This window comes from Macrobrachium rosenbergii, chromosome 46 (genome assembly GCF_040412425.1).
Source record: "Macrobrachium rosenbergii isolate ZJJX-2024 chromosome 46, ASM4041242v1, whole genome shotgun sequence".
Lineage (NCBI taxonomy): Eukaryota > Metazoa > Arthropoda > Malacostraca > Decapoda > Palaemonidae > Macrobrachium > Macrobrachium rosenbergii.
In genome coordinates this window covers 52,252,195-52,254,694 of record NC_089786.1, presented here as the reverse complement: position 1 = coordinate 52,254,694, position 2,500 = coordinate 52,252,195, and the positions used below count along the sequence as shown (strand labels likewise).

General features: G+C 30.7%; 1 protein-coding gene across 2 annotated transcripts in view; it reads right to left on the bottom strand.

The window, feature by feature from the left end:
- Positions 1–2,500, bottom strand: part of LOC136830348 (beta-1,4-glucuronyltransferase 1-like) — a 156,468-nt gene that overhangs the window by 152,722 nt on the left and 1,246 nt on the right. The gene's annotated exons all lie outside the window — the stretch shown is intronic.

Here is a 2,500-nt window from a genome sequence, read left to right as displayed (position 1 = left end):
AAAAATTTTTTTTTGGTCACTAAGAAAATTCTTTGGTCACGAAAAAAATTCTGTGTTCACGAAAAAAATAATTTTTTGATCACGAAAAAATGTTTTTGGGTCACGAAAATAATTTTTTGGTAACGAGAAAAATTCTTTGGTCACGGAAAAAAATTCTTGGATCACGAAAAAAATTCTTTGGTGACCAAAAAAATAATTCTTTGGTAACGAAAATAAAAAAATAAAATAAACCTTATGCAATGAAAATAAATTATTCTTTGGTCACGAAGATAAAAGAATTCTTTGGCCACAAAAAAAAAGGAATATCTTTAGAAACGAAAAAAAAAAATAATAATTCTTTGGTCACGAAAATAAAAATAAAAATGAAATAATTCTTTAGCCACGAAAATAAAAATACAAAAATAGAATAATTCTTTAATCACGAAAATAAAAAAAAAGAATAATTATCTGGTCTCGAATAAAAATTATTTAGTCACGAAAAAAAATAATTGGAGGTTTCTGGTAACTATTTAGTCCACAGATAAGACCTGTCAATTAAGGAACCACCGACCCTCTTTGAAGTATGTCTAATTTATGCCTGGTTTAGACATTAGGGGTTTGGGGGTGGCGCTAAGGACACGCCCCCTTTGGTTTATGTCTGATTTTGACAGCTTGATTTATTATCTAATTCATAATGGGGTTAAATTAATTTTTTTTAATTTGTCTGATTTAGACATGGCCGGGGATCGGGGGGGCGGATGCCCACTTTTAGTATATGTCTGATTTAGAAGTTGTAATTGAATGAGCAGTCTTTGACTTAATGTGTAATTTAGACATGGGGTTAAATTTATCCCATTTGTCTGATTCAGACATGGGATGTCTATGAGAAGTTTTTGAATAGTGTCTTATTTAGACATAGAGGCGTCGGATCAAAATATATGCCTTTATTATTCAAGTCTTCCCCATGTCTAATTTCTACATGGGGTCTAATATAGACACTGTCTTATGTCTAATTTAGATATTATCAACTAATTACTCATCTCTGATTTGTCTAGTCTCGATCAAGAACTGAAAAACGATATCTCACTTTTATGTCTAAATTAGACATGGCCTGTAAATTAACTCTCGTTCGTTCATGTCTAATATAGACCTGGAGTCCAAAACAGCCATTCTTTAGTCATGTCTCATTCGTGTGAGGCTTAGACTCTCATTGGACACTATGTCTAAATTTAACGATATTAAGTTATATGTTTCTTTGCTCTATGAAGTAATATGTATGTGTGTGTATATATATGTGTATATATATATATATATATATATATATATATATATATATATATATATATATATATATATATATGGTATTTTCATTTCAATAATATAGCATTTTTTATGATTACCTGCGTATATAAATAAATGCCAGCGCGACCTAGCCTGGCTTAATTTGTCTTACATTAGAATTATGGCAAAATTGAAGGTCGTTTTTGACTAATATGCTAATTGACCACATTACATACTTGTCTTTGTGAATATTTACTGATAATTGTGCCTAATTATTTATAAAATGTCTTCGTATATATATATATATATATATATATATATATATATATATATATATATATATATATATATATATGTATATGTATATGTATATGTATATACATGTATATATACACCGTAATATTGTCAGAGTATTTATAAACACACGTATAGATATGCATACTCAAACAAACGCCATCAATTTATACTTCCTCTATCTGTTGACGACACTTTGCTATAGCGAGAATGAAGTCGGATCTAGATTTTGATAATAATAATAATAATAATAATAATAATAATAATAATAATAATAATAATAATAATAATAATAATAATGAAGGAGAAATAATGATTATTATCACCATCCACCGTTCCTGCATAGGTGGCTGGATTAAACCCGGCTACTCATCATCATCCAATCTCCCTCTCCCCCTCCTCAGAGCCCTGGCTAGGGGGGAGGGGTGGGATGGGGGGGTGTATAGGTACGCCTACACCCTCTCCCTCCCTCCCTCCTCCCTGCCCCTCCCCCTCCCCCGTGACCCCTCCCTTCACTTTTCATCGGTGGCCTATGTTATTGTTGTGGTTTTGTAGAGTCAATGGGGCGTCTGGAGAATGGGTTATCTTTTCTGAAGGATAATTAACATATATATATATATATATATATATATATATATATATATATATATATATATATATATATATATATATATATAGATGCTTACACTATCAAACGAAAGCATTTAGCCAATTCCGGTTCTGGAAAATATTAAATATATTCTTTTCTCAAACACAACAGCACAAGAAAATAATTCTTCACGCGTACAAATTATATATATAATATATATACGCATATATATGTATATATATTAGGAAAACCAACCCTATAAAATATTCTTTTCACCGACAGAACTCGAGACCATAGACACACTCGAGCAGAACGGACCAATATTTCAGTCCGGTCCACAAAACCTTCGATCTTTTC